We start from the raw sequence: 22,449 nt of genomic DNA, 5'->3' as shown, positions 1-22,449 counted from the left end.
GGGGAGTCCTTGGGAGGAAGATACAGGGCTCTGCCTGCCACATAGAGAGTGATGATAAAGTTTTGTATTCTTAGGATCATTCATATGAGCTGCCTCATTCCATAGTTTATTAGATTGCATGTGTTTTGCTTCCAAATACCGTTTATTGATTTAGTGGTATGGGCCTCCTGAATTGACACTGATACTGTTCCTATGACAAACAGCTGGACCAAAGCGTGCTTTCCTTCCTGTGAGTGGATGGAGCAGAGGCTGCTCCTCATGTGGCCCATGTGGGAGCCACAGACTTGCCACCATGTGCATGGACCTCTGCTTCTCCACTGCATCTGCTTAGCAGAAACTGTTAATTCAAGCACCCCAAAAGAGCTTTCTAGATTTATTTGTAACATAAATCATAAAACAATCACAAATAGAAATTTTGAAGTTACAGATGAACTAAACATTTTTGCTCTTGCTAAAAGGATACTCTCTGGGAGGGGAGCATTTTGATATGTTTCACTATGTTTAAAATGTGGATTAAAAACAGCATTATCAAAGTGAAATGGAATCTCAGTGTTGTTTTAATTTGCATCTCTCAAATGGCCAATGATGAACATTTTTTAATATATTTGCCATTATATTTCTTCATCTGAGAAGTGTATATTCATCTCAGATGCCCATTTTTGGACCTTGTCTTTGATATTGAGGGAGGTCTGATTTTTTTTGGTTCTTTAGTTATTATAGATATAAGTCCTTTGTTGAGGAACAACTAAAATTTTTCCCACTCTGATGGTGATTTTTTGTTATGAAATTGTTTTATTTTTTCCATTAAAACACAGCACTGCTTTTATTCCTAAACTTGATTTCAAATGTTATCATGGCTGACAAGTTTGCTTATAAAGATGGGTATCCTCAATTGGAAGAATTATTTTGCTGGTTATGTTGATGAAATCATGATTCTCAACTATGAACATTTTGGGATTGAGCTATGGCTCAAGTGTAGTGTGTTTGTCTAGCATGTTCAAGACCCTAAGTTTGATCCCTGCCACAGAAGAGAGAAAAATTATATAAAGACTTTTTTGTTGAAATGTCAGTCATAAATTACTCTTCTGCCAATGATGTCAATTTGTGCATGGTGGGTGGACCAAATGATTGGAAGATGTTGCATTTTTGCAAAGGGTTCTAATCTCACTGATACGCTTCATTTTGAAATTTTTTGAAAGACATTTGAAAATTTTATTTCCAAGATTTTTATTGTCAGCTCTGATCATTTTCAGCTGTAGCATCATATAAAAGCAACAAATTCCCTAATACCAGCCTGATTTTCATTTTTAAAAAATGTTTTCCTGCCATTCAAAAAGCAATTGTTTCCTCCCCATTCTTAGCGAGTGAGTTTGTATTTTTGAAAATATGTGTTAGATAACACATTACTGACTAGTAGTCACCAGAGAAGGCCAGCACATTTAAAACAAGTTATTTATGGTTAAAAACGCGTAATTCATCTTCAAGCTTAAGGACACTTAAGAGTACTGTGCCAGTCTTCCGGGAGAACATGGCGGACAGATAACAGCAACTACCGGAGGCTCTCTGAAAACGAGGCTCAGAAGCCAGGTATGGTGCGGACTAAAGAGACATAAGCAGGTGGAGTTATGCTCTGCTGACTCAGGAACGAACTCGGCTGAGAGAAACCAACTTGGAATGCAGTCCTGGTGCTAAAACAGGAACAGAAAAGTCTCGCTGCTGAGGCTGGACCCTGCGCCATTGGAAGCTGCGATTTGGGTTTCCCGCCACGCGGTGGCTGGCTGCCTCCACAGCGGCTCGGCAAGGAGAGACGTGCAGAAGCTCTGGGAACGGGAGTCTGTGAACAGAGTCGAAAACAGGACAGACAAGGAGGCGTACACTGACTAGTGGCGAGGTGAGTGAGAGAAACTGACACTCCACCACAGTTTGACTCCAGCGGAGGACTTTCTGGGCTTGGGCAGTCCTGCAGGAGCAGGGCACGGTGGCGACTCCAGCCACACATTCCCCTCTCGGGCGGGATTGGTGAAAAGTGCCTGGCCTGCGTGACGCTGCTGGTGGACCCCGTAGGCTGGCCCAACCCAGATCCCAGAGCCCGACAGAGGCCGGGAGGGGCGGGCCCCACGTAGGCTGCCTGGTGTGCAGCGGTGAGTGGGAACACCTAACCGGCGCAATTCAATCAGGCTGCGGCTGACAGGGAGAGAAGCTGGGCCTCTCATATAAGCTTGCATATATAAGGAACAGAGAATATGGGAAGAGGCAGCAACAAGAAAGGCTCCTCGGCCCCCAATTCTGAGAAACAGGCAATAGCAGACACCGCACCATTACACATAAGGCGCCATATAGAGAGCATTATAGACCAATTCAGGAATGAAGTTATCAACGACCTGAAGCTAGAAGTATGCAAAATAGTTAGAGAAATGCTAAGCACCACCCAAGAAAAAACAGATGGTGGAATGGAAGAACAGAAAAAGAGGGGAGAATTGTTTGATGGAGAAAACAGGGAAAGCATAGAATACGTGAAGCAGGTTCAAAGGGACTACCAAGAAACTAAGAAGTCTATCGAAGACTGGCATAGCAGCTTGAAAGAAACTAAGGACAGACTATCTGAACTGGAGGGCAGACTTGTAATATGGGAGAATGAAATGAAAAACTTCTTAAAAATAACAAAGAAACAAACAGCAATAATACAAAGACAAGAAGATGATAAGAGGATCCATAACTTAAGGATTAAGAACATAAAAGAAGAAGTAGGGACACAAACAAATGAACTACAAAAGCTACTCACAGAAATAATCCAGGAGAATTTTCCTAATTTAGCAAAAGGTAAAGATACTCAGATGTATGAGGCATACAGGACCCCAGCTACCTACAACCCAAATAGAGCAACACCCAGGCATATAATAATAAAAATTCCAGAAATTCAATACAAGAACAGAATATTAAAAGCTGTCAGAGACAAGAAACAGACCACTTACAAGGGAGCACCCATCAGAATTACAGCAGATTTCTCTGCACAAACCATCAAATCACGAAGAGCATGGGGGGAAATAATTCAAGCTTTGAAAGATAATAATCTCCAGCCAAGATTGAGATATCCTGCACAACTGTCCCTGGAAATTGATGGAAAAACAAGGTGCTTCCAGGATAAAGAGGAACTGGGGGAATTTGCAACCACCAATTCAACTCTACAGAGAATATTGCAGGATATTCTAAAAAAAGAAAAATACAAAGAATCCAGAAATAATGGAGGCCACAATGAATGGAGCAGAGAACAAAGTGAAGAAGACAAACTGACAGCTACTGACAGAATAAGAGCTCAACAGAAATGAGGCAGAGAAGATTGGATGATAGGAACAGCTATTTTGGAGAAAATGACATCTTAATAGGTAATACTGATTTAGTATCATCTTGTTTTGAAGTCTCATCTAGCTTTTGTCCTTCTGTCTCCAATGGTCCAAATAGGTTGTATCTTACTGGATTTTATTATGTACGATAGTATAAGCAAAAACCTTTTAAAGACAAGGAGATTATACAGAAACCATTGTTCATTTTCTGTTAGTCGATTCTAAATGCTCTGTAATGCTGTCATTCTCTTAAATGATTTTACATTGTTTTGATATACTTAATGCTACAGTATACGAAGTTGTACTCAAAGATTTCAAGGAAAGAGATAATATGGTAACTACTTTTAGGTCAGGATTATCTGGTGGTGAAACACTATTCTGCTTAAATGGTTATGTTTTGATCTGTGCTGTTTCGCTGTTATGCCCTCTTTTATCTCAATCTCCAGTCCATTATTTACTTTTTTATTTTTATCCATTTAATTAAAGGAAAAAAATAGCAGGATATATTATAGTAACCCACTTTGACTTTCCATTACCTCGATTTAAAGCCCTGTATTGCTCTCACCATCTGGTTTTTAACTGATGTTCCCCTATTCTGTTTTGCTGGATAGTATCAGGTTCGAAAATTTAGGCATCAGCTGTGAAGATAATGAGATTCATTATAACGCCCATTCTCGTTGACTTTTATCTACTTTTGAAGACCTACAATGTCTCCAATGTTTTGGTTTTGTCGGTTTTATTCTTTACTATTTTGTTCAATTGTATTGTAACTAACGATATAGGCAATTCTATTAGAGATAGCGGGAGGCATTATGGTAACCATTGTTGATCACCTTGTATTATGTTTTTACATTATCTATTATGTCCACCCTTTTGACTTGACCGATTCTGTTCTGTTATGTCACATTTGGTTTTACTCTCTTCCAAAAAAAGTAATAAGAACCATGGGAGCAATGAAACCCAAAATGTGTAATAGTCATTGTACAAAAGAGAGGAAAAGAAAGTGCTCTATACTATATAACTGCATGTATATTTAAGTGTATAAGATAGAAAATGATATCACAGAGTTTTATTGGATCATTGAACAGAACTGTTTGCAGTATCATTGATGGAATGTCCACTTTACAAGCTTTAATTTTGTGACTTGAACAATTATTTCTAAGATGACAATATGTAATCCAAAAAAAAAAAAAAAAAAAAAGAGTTCTGTGCCAAAAATATTTTCATGGCGACTTTGTGTCTCATCATAAAGCACTGTTAGAATTCTATGTTCCCGGAAAGTCTTGTCTTTGTAACAGTTACACACTGATGGTATCCTACCACACTTCTGGCTCTGCTGTTGCCAGTAAATAACACAGCAAAAGAATCTCATTTACAATTCTGTATTTGTATTTTCACCCAAGAATCTCTGTATTCTAGTAAAAGCAGTGACTATTAAGACACTTCCAGGTTTTTCCAAAGCAAAGTTTTACACCCGGTGTTAGGGACTGGACCTAGGTCCCTACAACAGACATTAAGTAAGCAAGCACGTCTCTAACTGCTGAGACCCACCCTCAGCCAGAAATCATAGTTTTTATTAAAGAATTAATTTTTCTGAGGCTATATCTTCAGTGGTACATTTGAAAACATTTAATGGTACCCACATGCAGCGAGTCTATTTCATAGCTGAAACAATCCAACAAGTATCTTAGGCTAACTGTATTTTAGCCAAATGTTTCATAATCTGCTCTAACAGCTGGGAATGTTCCCATGCCCCTCCGACAGTGCGGGCAGGGAAATGCTTATTCTTCTATTTGCTGTGTGGTTTTCTTCGTTTCCTTTAGTTATTACGGTACGTGGCACTTTGTCACTGCTAGTGAGAAACTTAAAAGGGGAGGGGAAATGAGAAAAGAAAAAGCTTTTAAGCATTGGTGACATCATCAAATGAAATTTGCAAGATGTTGAATTCAGAATTCTCGGATTTCAAATATTTCTTGTTTTAAATGTGCTGGTTTGTCAACATGGACCAGCTATGTAATTTTTTAATGTTCTGCAGGTCCGTTTATGCTTCTCATCACCAGCTTGTGCCGAGCACCAGCCATGCCTAGGGAAGCTGTGGAGGGAAACACATCAGTCACGCTCAATACAGACTTCTGGGTAAGTCCAATGATGTGTCTTCCTGTCGCCTCTGATTAGATCATCATTGTTTTTATTTTGTAATGGGGCTGGGCAGAGTCCTTTCTGTGAGAGGGCTGCAGGCTCTGCCATTTTCCTTGTTGATTTAATTTCTCTAATGACTTACCAGGCAGATTTCAAACTCTGGTTGTTACTTGTTAGTTCTGTGATTTGGGGGGACATTCACAGCAAACATGCTAAAAGAGGAAATTGCCTATATGGTATTATGATATGCGAGATGCTAAATCTAAAATACTAGGAAAGCAAAATTCTTCCTTTTAGGTGGAAAAAAATATGTGTAAATAGTAATATTTAGTATTGATATTTAGTATTTTCCTCCCATACCCGAAGGGATCCTGATTCAGATTAGGCTTGGTTCTTGACTGAATTGCCTGAATTCCCGGGGAACTGTGTATGGTATCCCTACAATCTGTCAGTCTACACTCGCAACCCCTCTCTGAGCTCTCCCAAGCTGAAGAGGACAGTCTTCAGGTGAAGCTGGTTTTTGGACTCTGAGAATGACCATGGGACTGTCCCCTAAGGTGGAAGAGGATGTTGTCTATCCTGGGTAGTGGCCACAAAACATTGAGAATCTCTGGGCTGGACAGAGAAATGTCATTTATGGATGCTGTGATACAAATTCACAGAAGGAGCTGTTTAAGGCAGGAAAGAGGAAACTCTGGCAAACTCAGGGCAGAGGCTATGGACATTGTAGCGGGGCTTTGAAAGATGCTGCAACTCAGGGAGGTGAAAATAATCACAGTAGTATTAGCCTTGCATGGAGCTAGGAGGTAAACAGGGACTTATTTGGAGAACATCAAGCTGGTCAGAGCTGATCAGAAGGTGGGAGAGAAATGCTACTTTCTAATAGGAACCTAATATAAGCCTACCTCACAATGAGACAGGAGGTTCACCTGTCTGAGCCAGCCTGGGCAGCCTAGCAATTTAAAGAGACCCATTTCAAAAAAAAAAAATAATAATAAAGGGCTGAAAACATGACACAATGCGAAGGCTGTAGTGTCATCCAGGGCCACAAAACAAACAATGAACTGGGACTTAGGTCTGGGACACTGAAGAAATTCACAGGCCATGCAGAAGAATTAGGCATTATTTAGGATGCATTTGACCGGATATAGATAGTAGAAAAATACTGTGTTAAGCAGAGGCTCTGCATGATGCACTATCTTCCACAGAACTGAGGATCCACTCAAGTACAGTCCACATCCAACTGATACTAAATCATCTGGTGTTGGGAGCCGTGGCCGAGCCCGGTCGCCTTACTTGGCGGACGTGAGGCCTGTAAGAAAGAGCAAAGCCTGAGCTAGATTACCCCTCCCATCGAGTGTGCTATCGAAAGAAGGATAGCGTGAGACAGAGTCAGACAGTGAGTAAAACAGTAGAAATGGCCAGGCAGGATGGTGCATGCCCACAGCACTCAAGAGCCAGAGGCAGGAAGATGGCGCTTATCTCCTGCTTCCTGCTTGGTAAACAACCCGCCCTGTAAGATAGTCTGCCTAGCAACAACTGATGTTAGCCAATCAGCCCGCATCGCGCGCTTTGAACTGATTGGCCACTGTAACCCTATAAAAGTGAGTGCCTCTCCCACCACGAGAGAAGAAGCACGGAAGGAGCCGCGGAGAGCGGACCGGTAGAGGCTTCGGGACAGACTGTAGAGAAGAAGCACGGAAGGAGCCGCGGAGAGCGGACCGGTAGAGGCTTCGGGACAGACTGTAGAGAAAGAAGCACGGAAGGAACCGCGGAGAGCGGACCGGTAGAGGCTTCGGGGCAGACTGTATAAGGAGAGAATAAAGAAAAGCCTGACCACCGCCAGATATTGTTGCGTGTTCTTCCTGCCGGCCGGGAGCGACACCGACAATCTGGAGAGCTTATTAAAAAGGCAGATTACAGGGCCCTTCCCCTGACCCTCAAAATCTGAATTTCTAGGGATGCACATAGACAGAAATTTGTGTTTCAACAAACTCTCAAAATAAATCTTTTCCTACAGTAATCATGGCATTGCCTCATTCCCAAATGCTTCAGGAATATATAAAATTTGAGAACATTAAACCTGAGCTCGCAGCTCGCAGAAACTTCTACACCAGGCTGGAGGGGCAGCTGCCGCAGGGACACCAGCTTGTCTCTAACCCTTTCCCCAGCAGCCTTCCAGCGGAAGCCAAAGTCAGGAACAAGGCAGAGGTGTCACCCACTGGGCCCCCCCAAGCACCCTGCAGAGAGACCTCTGGAGGCTACATCCTCTGTTCCCTGGAGCCAGACACTTCCCCAGCCATGCAGATCCAACTTCAGACAGCACTTTCCTCTTCGCTCCTCTCCGCCTTCTCTCAGTCGGGACCTCGGTTCCTTTCCAGCCCTGGAATTCCCTTATTACCCTGTGTCTGAATAGCTTAGACTACATATGCTATTGTCTTCTTCTCCGATAGCTGTGTGTGACTTCCTTCTACAATATTTATGAGTGCACAGATTTTTACTGCTGTGCTCACAGGTAGTGGTGCTATATTGATGGACTTTGCCTCTGGACCGTGCCCCAAACTCCAATACCTCATCATCCCCCTCCTCTAAAATACTGCAGCCATAAATCAGCCACCCTCATAGACAACTTCTTACTCGGTTTGCCGAAGTCTAAATGGTTTACACATGTTTTGTGCCCACAAAAAAAAAAAAAGGAAAGAATTATAAAACATCTCACCAGGTAGCTTAAGATTTCCTGGGGAGAGTGGATGGATGTGATCAAAACATTATATGCATGTATGAAAATACCACATTGAAACCCATTTTTGTAAAATTAATAGGCACTAATAAAAATACATTTTAAAAAGTTTTGCTTTGTTACTTGTCTTAAACAATTATTAATATAAAACTAAATATAGGCCCTTTTTTGAAAAAAAAAACTATTTTCCAACTAAAGATACATTTCTAAGTTCCTTTGTCTGGCATGCACTCAACAATGGTCTATTGGATCGGAGACCTGCCTGGTGTCTACCCTCACCTACTGCTGGGACTCACATGTAGTAAGCAGAGCTGAATGGAAGAGAGAATCATCTCAGTTAATGTCTCTGCTACAATCCCAGGCAGAGTGGAAGGTGCTGATGACTTGAATGCCCTGGACCTTTAACCATGGCAGAGCCAGTCTGTGCCTGGCCAGACGGAGCCAAGAGGACTGGCTACGGTCGCTATTATGTTTGCATCCATGATGGGAAGGAGAACATTTGTTCTGCCCATCCCAGAGTTTCTCGCTTAGTGTTTCCCTTTCTTGTAGGTCTTTTTGGAGTTCGGCTAAATTTTGTTTTACCACCCCAGACTTATTAGCATACAGACAGCATTGCTCTCCTAAAGCCAAGCACAGTCCTCCTTTTTCGGCTAACAGGAGGTCTAGCCCTCTGCGATTTTGGAGAGCTACTTCAGCTAATGAATTAATTGAGTCTTCTAAGACCTCAATAGCATTTTGAACTCGTTTTATTTCTTCATCTACCTGTTGAGATAGCATGTCATAGTGGTGTATACTAACTCCTATGGATGCAGCACCTAACCCGAGAGCTGAGAATATACTGATCCCTGCCGTAACAGGAAGAACCGGACTCCTTTTATTTATCTGGAGACTAGCAGAGGTGAGAATCTGGTTTCCTTCTTTCTCAGAGTGCCAATAAATTCTAGGCAGGACCTGAGTTAGTACACACACCTCATCTTGGTCAACTACAAACTTTTTCGAAGTCATACAAGGGAACCAACCTGATGTACAAGCCCACCAATGGCTGGCCGGGGCCACTATGGGAGTAGTATCACCAGCTCCTGTAATGCTATAGGAGCGAGAAAGGTCACAATATTCTGGGGCTGTGTGGCTGGAATGATATATGCAGGTACCATTTATCCCTTCTAAACTGGTACTCTTCCATAAAGATTGGGGAAGAAACATATTGCATCTGGAGGAATCAGAGGTCAGTTTATCAATGACTGTAATGTAGCCCTCATAGAAGGGGGACTCTGGGGACAGACACAGCCAGCATGGAATTGACAAACTACTATCAATGGAGTTGTTAAGTAGCTCAGCCACTACTTCTAAAGGTTGGAACAATTCTGTTGTCATTGAAGGTGGGGTGGAGGTTTCAGGCTCAATAAGTGCCCGTCTGGACTTCTTTAACCAGTTTCTTGTAGTCTCTGAGTGGTTGTAGACTGCATCGGGGTTGGATCAGAACTAGGCATTTTAACCTCTGTCCAGTGCTCGATATCTCCTTTTTTACACAGCTTTATTTGGGGTTGGTCTGTATAGTGAATACTCCCATTACACATGGCTTTAGTCAATGGAGTCAGAATATGTCTCCGGGGGCGGCTATGTGGGAAGTTAGTGGGTACCTTTGGGGTGGGGGCCGCCATGGGGCGGCGTCCTCTCTTGTAAAAGGTTAGCTGGACTGGAGAAGCTGGACCAAATGACATGACAAGGAGCAGCTGCGAGAGGGCAGCCAGCGACAGGCTGGGGTCCCACAGTGAAGGTGCCGAGTACAGAGAGCGAGGGGCCCCAGAGGAAACACTTAGGGATGGAGGATTAAACCAGCTGAGCGTGCACGGTAGACACACAGGGAAAGACCGATTTTCTCAGGGAAATGTCTTCTTCGGGCTTCTGCCAGACGCTGTCTGTCTTACCAAAATGACGGCATGCTGGGCAGGCTAGAATTGTTATGTGAAATATAGGATACTGAATGAAATTTGAATTTCAGAGAAACAACAGATAATTTTTTAGTGTAAGAATGTACGAAATACTGCATTTTGGGCCGGGGTTTAGCTCAGAGGCACAGCATGTGCCTGGCAAGCATGAGGTCGTGAGTTTGATTGCTAGTGCCCAAAACAAAGCAAAACAAAAAAATTGATAACCAAATACTGCATGTGACATACTTATATTACAAAAAATGTGTGCTTCTCTGAAATTCAGATTGCACTGGGCATCCTGCCATCCTAAATCTGTCAAAACTTTTGGAAGCATAGAGAATGTAATTTCCTCACTGAAGAAAATGTGTGAGAACCAAGCTGGACAAAAATCTACCAGGGTATAGGCAGACACAGAGTGAGAAAAGGAGGCAGAGACAGGGTTTGAGGGAGCAGGAGAGTGCAGACTGGTGGAAGAACATTGGGTGAGATTAAAGATGGAGAAGGAGAAAAATCCACATGATGTCACTCTTTCAGAGGGTCACATTCTGTGCAGAGGAAGACAGTAAGCCTGGTCTAAAACTCTGGGAAAAATAAGTGGGTGGCGTCCAAAGAGAAAAGGGGGTCAGAAAAAGGTCCAGCAGGATGGCCCAAAGTCAAGAGGAGAGACCCGGCTTTAACCTGGCGTGGAGATCAGGTAGGTGGGTCCCAGGATGAGCTGGACAGGACCAGACCCCACAGACCACTGCTTGCTGCTTGTTTAATGCTGAGCAAGCTATTCTTGGGCCTCCGTCCTTCCGCTGTAAACGGAAGTTAAAATCAGAACCTGTCCATAGCCTCCCTCTTGTACATTCATCTATGCTATGCTTTTTCATTGTGCTCTTTTTTGTTGCTGAGTTTTCCACTGTTTCTTTCCTTCACCTGTTCTTGGACATTTAGGTAATGTCTAGTGTTTGACTATTAAAAACAAAACTGCTATCAATATTGTGTATGGTCATTGTATAGACGTATATTTCTATTGGGTAAATATCTAAAAATGAGATTACTACATCATTTAAGGATACACTGAACTTTAGGAGAAGCTGCCAAGCTATTTTCCAAAGTACTTAAGCCACTTAGCATGCCCAGCAACCTGAGAGGTTCCAGTTCTCCTGCCCCTTACTAGGGCATGGTATTTTGATAGTCTTTCTAGTCTCAAGATGCACAGGTTTCATAGACAGACTTAAAATTCTAGTTCTGCTCTTCACTAAATCCTAATCACAACTGGTTTGTTCTGTGCTTTCTTGAGCACTACATATACTAAAATGAATATTTTTTCTCATTTTAGTGAGTCCCAGTTTCATGCAATGGAATTTTATGTCAAGCAAGATCAAAAGCTCTGTGTTCAACTTAATTTTTCAGCATACCTAACTACACTTACATTATCCATATTTAGTCTCAATTCTTTGTTGAAAGTTGTAATATAAGAGATTTTTCTGTATTTAAAAAAATTACCTAAAATGAGGTATAGGCTGATGCCCAGGGGATTCCTATAGTGATACCTGGATCAGGTGGAACCATTAGCTCTGCCTGCCTGGCTCCAATAAGAGGGGAGGAGCCTAACCTTTAAGTTAAGGTATCTACACTCACCTGCAATGTGATCTTCAAGTGCTGAAGAATGGGAAAATCATGGGACTCTGAGTCGCTAGTAAACTTTATGAGCCATAGCATGAAAATGCATAAATTGGAGCTAATGATACACCATAGGATATCATTGAAAGCAATATGTGATAAACAATGTTATAAAAATGATTTTTTTTTACTTCTGTTAAAGGGAAAAAGAATTGACCCAGATAGAGATCTTCTTCAAACTAACCAAATGGCAAATATAAATCTTTCTGACCTTTCCCAGCCCAACTGGAGGTGATGGGGTTTCCATAGCAACCATCATTTGAGGAGGAGGAGTCTGCATCCCAGCACTCTTATTTGGCAAAGGAGAGGGCAGAGGACTGCAGAGTCTGCCCAGGGAAAGGCAGACAGAGCACTGGCTCTAGCGTTTTGATTTGGTAGGGCTGAGATGGACACCAGGAACCTACCTGTTGGCAGGGCTGAAGGATTATTTTTTGCACGCGAGGTTCCCAAGGAAAACAAAGCATGCAGAGCCAACGTAAGCAAGGATGGCAAGCAAGCACCTTTTTTGTTTGGTGCATATATATTTGCCGTTACCAAGCATCATATTCTTGTGTCATAGCCCTGTGATGCATGTGTGATTGTCTATGCTAAGTCATGCCTGTATAAGTAAGTGTATCTTGTTGTGTGCATGTGCCAAACAGTGGGGTTATATCCTTGCAGGTCCTCAAATGCCTCGGGCTTTGAAGCAATCTGAAGTAGTTCCCCACATCCTGCCCCTTCAGAGTTTGGGGAAACAGCACTTCTTACAAATGCACACAAAGACCACAACAACAGTAAAGGGAAGCATACCACTAACCTCCTTGCCACCATAGTGCAATTTATTGCTACTGAGCATCAAATGGATCCCAAGGATTCCTACCATTGGGTGAGTGGGTCTTGCTGCAAGGCCTGGATGGTGGATGCCTCCTCATCCATTTCTTGTAAGTCTTCTCATAGTGGTATCTGGTGGTCAGGGAAATAAATGCAACATTCTATATGCATGCAGGCGCAAGTACCTCCTCACACGGAGGTTACCAGACTGAAAGCCATTCGGTTTTGCAAAACCCCCTTTCTCATTTGAGAAGTTGCATCCACGAGAACATCAAAGCCTGGTGTGTGACATTTGGGGCCTGGGTCATATGCTGAGCAAGGACTTCAACATCAAGGGCTAGGTCTGTGGTCCCTGTCCCTGGCATCAAGGCCACCTGTTGAGTATAAAGGTGCCTGTGGTACACAGCATTCCAGTTGTGGGGTGTCTGTGATGGTGGGTCTGCTGGTGCCCTTAATGTATGAGACTTCTCAGCTGCAGTGACCTGTTCAGTGTGCAAGCAGGGACAGCCAGCCCACAGCATCACAGACCCATAAGACTTTAACAATGGGCCCACTGGAGGGCACCATGCTGATGAGCTTGTGGCTGTCTCACCAAGAGTTTGGATCATTTATCAGTAACAGTTACACAGGCCACGTGGTATCCACCCTTCAGTCTATTGTGGCTGGCCCTCCTGCTGGAGGTGGCCTTCTGCCTCTTGCTCCACGTGGTGGAAGAGTAAAAAATAACCAAGCCATCTGCCCTGCAAGCTTACAGTGGTGGGGAGGGATTTGCACGTCTATCACTTCTAAAACCTTCACCACGTCTCAGATGGCTCCATGGGGACCTTCCCGAGGTAGCTACAGGTAACCAGGGCAAGGCCAGGGAAAGCATGCCATCAACACCCTGGGACTCTCCCTCGCTGTCAGGCACAGTTTCCACCAACACCGAGGGGACACTCACCTCATCCCCGACTATGCAGTTTGTCAGAGTCGGGGAGCTGAAGGGTTATTTTTGGGGTGAAATTCCCAAGGAAAAGCAAGCATGCAGAACAGATAGCAACGAAAGCTAGCAAGCAGCTTTGTTTGTTATCAAGCATCACATTCTTGTGTCATAGCCCTGTGATGCATGTGTGGTTGTCTCTGCTAAGTCATGCTTGTGTTTCTGTGGTGTGCATGTGCCAGACAGTGGGGTCATGTCCTTACCGGTCCTCAAATGCCTCGGGCTTTGAAGCAATCGAAGTGACTCCCCACACCACCCATTTTACTAAGCTTCCCAACTGACCCAGGCTTGGACATTGCAGATTGGCAATTTTCAAAGGACAATCTGCTGACCGGTAACCCTGGTGGCACTCTCAGGCTCCATCCCAAACCCTACTCCTTCATTCAATTAGAAACTCCTAGGGTGGGGCCCAGCAATCTGCTTTTCAAAGCCTTCTAGGTAATTCCATTGGGCACCCAAACTTGTGAAACAGGAGTCGACCACAGTACCTCAGGCCCTTGCAGACCTTTCCAACATGGGGTTGTGGAGACACTCAGGTCAGAGGGAGCAACAGGAAGGGAGCAGAGCCCAAACAGAAACTTGGGACTGTTGTCAGGTGCAGCCAGATGGCAATGGTCACCCACAGGATGATAACAGATCCACAGACACAGCAGAGCCTGGCTGCCAATGCTCCATGTCACTTATTTGGGACAACAGAAGAGTGGTATATGTCCTGGGAGTTAGAAAATGGCGAGCACCTCTTGACGATGTTGATCTTTTATTCTTAATGTCAGTATAGTTTGAACGTTGGTTGGAAAGGCTACCAATTCCAATGTATAAAACACCACAGACTTCTTTAAAATGTATTAGTGAGGTGTAATGGTGCATTCCTCACCCAGGATGTGGGGAGGCGGAGGCACAGCCTGGGAAACTTAGAGAGAGCCTCTCTCAAAAGAAAGTAAAATAAAAAGGTCTACGGGTATAGCTTAATGCAAAGGCCCTGAGTCCGATCCCCCAAGTCAGAAAAAGTTATATTAGTATGTGATAACAGCCAAGTTTTAACAAGGCATGGAAGAAAAGACCGAAAGAAAAGACATCAAGTCACAGATGAAACGACCTAAAATCACTGTGCTGCCTTATTCAGGCGGCTACACTTCTGCCCGTGTGCTCAGGAGGAAAATCACAGGGGCCAGGTACAGGAAACAAAAAGTATCACCACCGACTCCGCGGAGGAAGACTTGGACAGTTTCCCGTGAGATGCTATCCTCTAGGCCAAAACCAAAAGTTTTGCAAATTGTGCTTTCAAAAAGCTTTCACATTGCATACGTGCTTATTTGAAGTGCTGAGGTAGCGTGTGTTAAAAACACCTGCTGCATTTCGCTTGACCCAGGATTCCCACCGTGATTAGCACAGAGCCATCCTAACACACTCGGAAGCACCCTAAAGAGCAGAATGTCAGGTTGAGAAACCACAGAGGTCTACAAAACTCACGGTAGGGACTACTGTGCCCTTTCCCCACTTTGACCTCTGCCCTACCCAAGTGGACTCGGCCAACCTAAATACTTAAACCCAGTTCTCTCCAGGATCTAATCTAAAAGCAATCCTTAGTTAATATGAGGCTCTATTCTTGGCTCCTGATCTGCACACACACACACCTTTTGTGGGGGGGAGGGATGGTCCCAATACTATTGCCAGAAATTGTTCCCTGACAATTTTTCCTCCAGAATTCTGGCCCTCAGGTCTTAAAACTAAGACTCTGGAAGTAACCAGCCTCTTCCGCATCCTCCAGACTTGACCCCAGCCTATTGGCCAGCACCCCTCTGCCTACCATTGCCTACTGCTAGGTTTCGGGACTGGTGTCTTCCCTGTCCCCTCATATCTAAAAGCATTCCCCCACCCCCCAGTAGGGGGACCATCTCCTGTTCTCGCTTTGAAAACCAACTTAGCTCCGACTGCTCTGTTTGGTAATTTTCACATGCTTTCTAAAGGCTTGAACTTTTGTGAGAATAAGCAAATTGCCGGTAATAAATCTTTCAGTGGATGGTGGCACGGTGCCCAAGAGAAGCAACCAGTGTGCCCCATACACTCTAAAGAACATCATCACTGAGACTAACTCCATAGGGGACCTAGATTTGTGGCCTTGGGCAAGTCCTGAATCTGAGTCTCAGTTTCCCATCCATCTAGAAAGGCAGAATAATAATACCAGTCCTGGAATAATAATACCAGTCCTGGCTCTTAAAAGCCATGGAGAGGACCAAGATGAAATAAAATAGGCTCTTTGAAACTGTACTTCATTATTACATTGTGAGGCGCTTATTATCAGACCTTTGTGACTAAGAGTCTTTCTACCCACATCAAAGGCTCAGGACGGAGGCTTTATTCATTTAGAAACACAAATCAATGTCTTCCAAAGGCTTACCCTACAAATTAAGTTATGAAGTGACAGTGACATCCCCAGCCAACCCCTATCCATCCCATCGAGTCAAGTGACTCCTCAGTATTCTGATCTGGCACCAAAATTTACCTATAAACTGAGAAAGTCTGAGTTTTCTCTGGCTCAGCAGAACATAGTACCCATATAAAAGGGATCTGCCCTCTGCCCAGAGCAAGCCTTTCCATCAAAATACAAGCCAGGAAGGAGACCACAGTGCACCATGGAGTCGGACTTCTTGGAGCAGATGTCAAGTCTGCAGATAACAGCACTTGTCCTGGAGTCGGAGGCAATGGGTTTGAGCCACACTGTCACTTACTGTGAGACCACAGACAAAGGACTTCACTTCTCTGGTCCTTACAGTTCTTTCAAATGGAACTCACGATACCTATACTTTAGATCGGTATGGCAACACAATAAAAGCAACTAAAAAAGGGCTACTACAAGCCGGGGTGGTAGAGGTAACCCAGAGGTACTGGTGTCAGAAAGGCTATGACAGAAAAGGTAGGGACAGCAGTGCTAAAACGCTGGTGGAGATCTCATGTAGGTAGTGAATGACTGGGGTTGGATTCCAGAGATTAGTTGGAGCTGTCCAGAAATAATACTCAAGACAGAAAACTTTGGACCTTAAAGATCATAAAAGGCAGCCCTTGGCCTCACACACCCATGAGGTCCTGCTGCACTTAGGAAGGCCTGGTCACAAGGGACATTCAGGGGAGAGCGCACCATATGACTCTGCTGAACAATGTTCTCGGGATCAGTAGTGAAGGGCAATCCTGTCCAGTCCTGGGCCACAGAGCTCAGCAAGCTGCAGACAGGATAGCGAACCTCAGTTTCTGGATTCCAAACTACAATCTTCTACCACTGGTAAGGCAGCCATCAGTCTTTCTAATGACTCTGAGAAGTAAGGCCCATGTGAGATTTTAACAAGATCCTTGGGAAAGTAATATGCACATTAAAATTTAAAAGATCCTGGTATCATGGGCTAGGTCTGGGTAGAAATCCCTCAGTCTCTGGGGTAATTTGTCCTAATAGTTAATTGAATCTCCCTTCCTGTGCACTCAACAGATATTTACTAGACACTCCCCTATACCACAGAGCTGAGGCAGAGCTAACATCAACACAGTCCAGCTCCTCAGGACTTACGCTGACGTCTTAGAAAGGAGCCGTGGCCACAGCCAGTTTGCCAAGGCAGACACTTCCCCAGCTGCATTCGGGGAGATGCCCCAAGCAACAGAAACTCACAGTGACTTCTCCAAAAGACCCTTTATTTTGCTTTCTAGTAGTCGACTGCAGTGGAGCAGTAAGACTGGGTGCTGAAGTGTGCTAAAAGCTGAGTTTACCCCCAGCACACAGCAGGGGCTCCGTGAGTGCAGAGCTGAACAGCTCGGCTGTGGCCAACTGCCAGTCTTCCAGCTGCCTTCCTCTCATGCCCCTCCGCCTTCCCTCCTCTTCATCTTCCCTCCCCACCTCCTCCAGAACTGTCCTACCGCAAAAGGAGGCCTCCTGCATACTTTGCAACCATGATCCTTCCTTCCTTTCTTCCTGAAATCTCCATGTGCACTTTACCGGTTGGTGTAGCAAAAACCACTGGGGACCCAAAGGCTCTCAGGTGTTTCTGTTTAAGCCAGGACAACAGGCACATCACACACTGCTTACACACAAGACTTAGAAGCAGCCGCAGCGCTGTGACCTTGACTCTCTCTTTTGAGCACTTTTCTGCTCAAATGCATAATTGGGGCAAATCCAGCCTCCCCTCACGGCGCCAGGATGCTGGGAGACCTCCAGCCACTCTGCTCTGAGAAGATTAAATACAGCTGCGATTCTCTGCTGTGCCAGGCAGCCCTGCAGCTGGATTACATTTTGAAGGTCAAGGGCCCTTCCCTTCCTCTGGCAGATTCTACTTACAGCAGTGTACACAGCTCAGACTGTAGTGGAGACAGGAATATGGAAATAAGCAGGGGGTTTAAAGTGGTGCAATCAAAATTCATGTCCTGGTTATGTGACAGGAATATTAGAAATGTATTCCTACAGAGGGGAATACAGCATGGTGTTGTCCCGAACTGGTGGTACACAGGAGAAAGGCTGCCAGAGTGCCCACGCTCACACCCCACAGTGGTCTCCCTGACATGAAACCAGAGCCAGACTCTTTGTCCATGATCAGTGTTGTGAGTGAGGCCAGATCCCAGCCTTTCCTGTAATTGCAATGGATATCCAAAGAGCAGACTCCATGCCCAGAGGACTGAACTTGATCTCTAGGATAGAATATCTGACATAGATTCTCACTAATAGGAAAGAAAGAAAATTGCCTCTGGCTCCCCAAGTGAAAGAAGCTGACCTGGATACTATGCTTCCAAGCCAGTGTCTACAACCCAACTGACATAGACAGGTTCATGTGTGTTCCCCACAACACATCTGAGTTTTCCAAACAAGACAGGGGCTGCAGCCTCAGTAAGAAGTGTAGCCTCGGGTCAGGGCAGGGAGAAAAGATAAGGGAACTCACATTGATTTCCAGCTTTCTCCATGATGCAAGATGACTCACCCTTCCCTCCCTGTACCAATTTAATCTTCACAAGGCAGAGCCCCTTTCAGAGATAAGAAAACAGGCTCAGCAGAGCCAAGAGACAGGCTCATCAAACATCTAAGTGCAGAGAGCCAGGATTCAGAACCTATTTGGCCTGATTCTGATTTCCTCTGTAACCTGTTGAGTTCAAGAGGCCAACAAAGCTCCAGAACGCCCTGCCCCGGGCAGGCTGGAATCAACTCAAAGATGTAGAAGGTAGGCTGTAATTAAAGCTTGGAAAACCCATGACATCCTTGGAAACTCTGAGAATTCAACCCGCGTGTTTGCTGGTGGTAGAACTGAGCTCAGGCACCGACGCCTGCCTCCTACAGGTCTGAACACCTTTCCTGGTCCGGAGCCAATCCCAGACTGTGTAGCCGGGCATGGGTGTTGGACTTGCCTTTCCAGCCCTACATCGGTTGCAACAGGCACCAGTGCTCCACCACCCTAGTTCCTAGGAAGCCTTTTCTCTATGCTTGGAGCCTGTTTGGCTGGTCCCCTAAACAAAGCCTCACACAACCTTACCCAGCTCCAGATCTAATGGACTTTGAGGTGGATGCCCACCCAGCCACACTTCCCACTAACAGCAACAGGTGGCCCTTTCCATGTGGCACACTGGGACTCAAAAATCCCACACCATTTTTCAAGCTGATACAGACATAGTGATTTTCTTTGGCCAACTCCTTCACGTCCAACTCCACAGTGAGTCTGCCTCTTGCATCCGGTGCCTGCCTCTTGATCCTGTGTCTAACCCCATCCTCACCTTGGCTGCCAAGATCCTTCCAGCCCAGCCTAACTGGGCCTGCTTGCATGTGCCGACCACCATGGCCAACACACCATGCATGCAGAGGACGAGTGAGTTATTCAACATAAATGTGCAAACCAGACGTGTAGAACAGAACTTTCCCCGCCTGGTTGTAAAACTTGAGTTCTGGAATTTAATCATTGCACTGAGATGATTCATGATTTCTAACCAATAACTTTTCATTAAATGATTTCTAATCAGTAACTTTTTATGACTTACTGACTAAATGGACGTGCCCAACTCAGGCATCTCAGGCATCTCCTACCTCAAGCCTTACTGATGATAACACACTCATCTTCCTGTTGCCAAAATAGCTATGGAAAAAAAAAAAAGCCTGAAAGCTCAGTCAAGTGCCTGGAACATCATTTCCTACTGCACCCCACTGGCGGGACCTAAAAAGTCTCTGGAAGGAGACAGGTAGGGAAAAGCAGGAAACAGGCTCAGCACACTGTGAACAGTTATGCAGAAGGCATATTATTCATTGAGGATGTCTGTGCATGCAAGTCAGCTGTGAAGGGCTTTACCTGGTAACATGGCAGAAATCAATACCTCAAAGACAACCAAACAGCCTGGAATCTGTACCCAAGAGCATGAGAGAAAGCTGGCCACACCCTGAGGTCAGTCCTGGCCTAGCCTGCAAGTTAGGCACTGGTGGTCTCCCTGGGCCTTCCAGGCCAGACAGCTCTCTGGACAACCCTCTCCCCAGGAACCCCTGCAATCTCCCTACCTCACCCCTTGCTGCCCAAGGCTCCTCCTGCTGATGGGATTCCCCTTCCAGGAAGCAGAATTCGATGGGAGGATGCCTCAGAGGCCCTTCAAGCCAGCAATCCAGATAAACCAGGACACGGCTTGCCAACCTTCTCAGAGTCCTCCTGCAGCCCAAAGAGGCCCCAGCTCCACTTTCTCCGCTTTCTTCCCCCTGAGCCCCTCCTACAGCAGCAGTCCTCGGCATCACCCGGATACCTTGTTAAAGCACAAATTGCTGGGGTCCGTCCATCTAGTTTAGAACATCTGAGGGAGCCCGAGAATTTGCATATCTAACAAGTCCCAGGTGCTGCCAGTGCTGCCACACCAGGAAAACAAGAAAATGCCCACGCGGACACGCATCTATAATCCCTGTGGCAACTCCCAGCACTTCGCTGTCCTACGGAGCCTGACTCGGTACACTCAAGTAGAAAGAAGGCAGGAAATACACAAACAGCCCAATTCTCTGATCCAGTCTAAGACAGCCCGAGCAGAGGCCTGGATGTACTATCGCCCCTGAGTTCCTATGCTGGGGCAATCAACACTTGATGAGTCAAAACCTTTATGGCACTTTAATTGTACTCTGCATGGGTATGCTCCAAGAAAAGCTGCTCCCTGAGGTCCACGCCATGACAAAGGCCAGGTTCTTGGGCTCCTGTATTTACAGGGTGACTGATGGCTGCCTGACTGTCCTACCTAAGCTTCCTTCCAGGCCTCCCCAAGAATGTCCGTTTCCTCCTGGAGTTGGCCTCTGGCCTCTGTTTACAAAGTCCAGAGGAACACAGTTTAACGCCCTAGATGTAGAGCTTTTCCACAGCCTGCTACGGCTCCCACTTTCCAGGGAAGAGAAGACTGGACTTGAAGTGAACAAAGAGATATTCCAAGTTCATTTGGCCCAACCGAGATATCTAAGCTGCAGAAATCTCTGAACATCGCTCAGTCTGTGGCTTTTGTCAAAGAAAAAAAAGAAAAAGAAAAAAAATCTGCCCTGTTGAATTTGTAAAGTTATCACACATGGCAGAACGATGCTGGGTAACTGTTGTCACTGTTTTGTTTTTTTCCCCCTAATACAGGATTATTTACCCCAAAGCAGTTTGTCCTTTATTGGGGGACAATTTCCTAATTCACCTTTTTCCTCTTAGTAGTTTTTTCTTTCATTTTTTAAACTTAGCTTTGTTTTTATTTAAAGAAAAAAGGGTAGAAATACAGAATTTCAAAAAAAAAGTAAGAAATCACTAGTTGATAAATTACATATTGTTATCTTAAAAGTAGTTGCTCAAGTCACAAAATCAAAGCATAAAAAGTAGACAACCGACAGTACAAACCATTCTGTTTGATGAACTAAAGAAAACTAAGTAGTAGGTTATCTACCTAGCACACTTAAACATACTCACAGGTGTACCCTTTAAAGCACTTTCTTTCCCTTTCATTATCATAATATCTTCTATACATTTGGAATCTTATTACTCTTCAGTTTTTTATTATTTTTATACTAGAGAGAATACAATATTTACAAATGTGAGTCTGATTTATTTCACTTCTAAGGATAGTCTCAAGCTGCCTCCAGTTACCTATAAAAGCCTCAAGATCATCCTTCTTTATAGCTGAGTAATTTAAATTTAGTTTTATTGGGACATGATTGGTACATAAACACAAGGCTCACATTCATCAGCAGGAATTTGTGTCCGTGATGATCTCTTCCTGGCCTTTTCCCTGTCCTCCTCTCCTCCCTTCAAGCCCTCTTCCTCTCACCAATTTCAAAAGCTTGGTTTCCATTTTTCCTTCTATTCCCTTTTTGTCCTTTCCGCCCCTTCCTTTCCCCTCCCTCCTCCTTTGTCCCCCTTCCCATTGAACATTCCCTACATATTTCCCACTCTCTATTATACATTTTGGTCTTTATGCTTTTGGTTTCTCACACCAGAGAAACATGATAGTTACACATGTGTGTCCAATTTATTTAAAATAGAGTCTCAAGGTGTATCCTGTTACCTAAAAATGTCTTGCATTTATCCTTTTTTTGTGACAGTAGTGTTCCACTGTATATTTAAAAACACCTCACATATTCTTTATCCATTCATCTATTGTGGGCATCTGGGCTGTTTCCAAGATTCAGTTATCGCACATTGTGCTGCTATAATCATGGGTCTGCATATATTGCAGTGGTATGACGCTCTTAATTCTTTTGGGAAGACATCAAGCAGGCGAATAGTGGGGTCAAGTTGAACCTCTAGTTTTGGTTTATTAAGGAATCTCCACACTGATATCTACCATGGTTGCATCAGTCTACACTTCCACCAACCATAGACAAGGGTTCCTTTT

The 22,449-nt window shown here is 44.4% G+C and overlaps 3 long non-coding RNA genes across 3 annotated transcripts in view; 1 reads left to right on the top strand and 2 right to left on the bottom strand.

Annotated features, from left to right (window-relative positions):
• LOC106028357 (uncharacterized) overlaps positions 1 to 22,449 on the bottom strand; it is a 106,801-nt gene that overhangs the window by 13,974 nt on the left and 70,378 nt on the right. The gene's annotated exons all lie outside the window — the stretch shown is intronic.
• Positions 1,516 to 20,562, bottom strand: LOC134471548 (uncharacterized). The gene is made up of 3 exons (XR_010040984.1): positions 20,114 to 20,562; positions 12,679 to 12,761; positions 1,516 to 1,834 (listed from the first exon to the last, which is right to left on the bottom strand). It is a non-coding gene; the product is annotated as an uncharacterized LOC134471548 (long non-coding RNA).
• On the top strand, positions 5,252 to 7,321 carry LOC134471544 (uncharacterized). Its single transcript, XR_010040980.1, has 2 exons — positions 5,252 to 5,477; positions 7,086 to 7,321. It is a non-coding gene; the product is annotated as an uncharacterized LOC134471544 (long non-coding RNA).

The sequence above is a fragment of the Cavia porcellus genome, unplaced genomic scaffold (genome assembly GCF_034190915.1).
Source record: "Cavia porcellus strain 051 isolate PalLab524CR breed Dunkin Hartley unplaced genomic scaffold, mCavPor4.1 scaffold_1, whole genome shotgun sequence".
In the NCBI taxonomy this organism is placed as follows: Eukaryota; Metazoa; Chordata; class Mammalia; order Rodentia; family Caviidae; genus Cavia; species Cavia porcellus.
Note: the sequence above shows the minus strand (reverse complement) of the source record. Positions and strands in the feature narration are given on the sequence as shown.